The following is a 546-nucleotide window of genomic DNA, read 5'->3' as shown; positions in this document are numbered from 1 at the left end:
TGCATTGGGATAGGGCACATGTATTGGGATCCAGTAATGTGGGGTAATGACAGAGAACCTTGGGTTGGTAACACCACAGTCACCGTAAAAACCTGTCAATCACACACATGAGAAAATGGGTTAAAATAATGCTCTCTCAGCAATAAAGCGCACACATTCACACTCACATACACACTTCGCGTTAAATGTGACACATGAAAATGTGGCGAACGTTCAGTCGAAACTTTGGTAAACGCATGATAAATAATCGAAACCAGTACGCTTGTACTTTGTAACAGAATGATAGCGCGAAAAAATTATTAACACATGGTGAAGCCAAATCGCGACGAACGATACAACGGAAATGACTAGAGAAAAATAGAAACGTACTCTTTCCAGGTACCTCGAGTGACAACAGTGTGCTGTCTCCACAGTCACTCCTTCCAGTCGCTCAATGCGCAACAAAGAAACAAACAAATAGCCGCCCAGCTCAATTAGCACTCATTCAATGGCTGGCGAACCTGCAAATGAGGAGAAACCAAAGTCAGATACAACTGCTACGCAGTT

The 546-nt window shown here is 43.0% G+C and overlaps 1 long non-coding RNA gene across 1 annotated transcript; it reads right to left on the bottom strand.

Moving 5' to 3' along the window:
- LOC122363878 lies at positions 1 to 546 on the bottom strand. The gene is made up of 2 exons (XR_006253443.1): positions 370 to 546; positions 1 to 92 (listed from the first exon to the last, which is right to left on the bottom strand). It is a non-coding gene; the product is annotated as an uncharacterized LOC122363878 (long non-coding RNA).

The sequence above is a fragment of the Amphibalanus amphitrite genome, unplaced genomic scaffold, assembly GCF_019059575.1.
Source record: "Amphibalanus amphitrite isolate SeventyFive unplaced genomic scaffold, NRLGWU_Aamphi_draft 000645F_arrow, whole genome shotgun sequence".
Lineage (NCBI taxonomy): Eukaryota > Metazoa > Arthropoda > Thecostraca > Balanomorpha > Balanidae > Amphibalanus > Amphibalanus amphitrite.
Note: the sequence above shows the minus strand (reverse complement) of the source record. Positions and strands in the feature narration are given on the sequence as shown.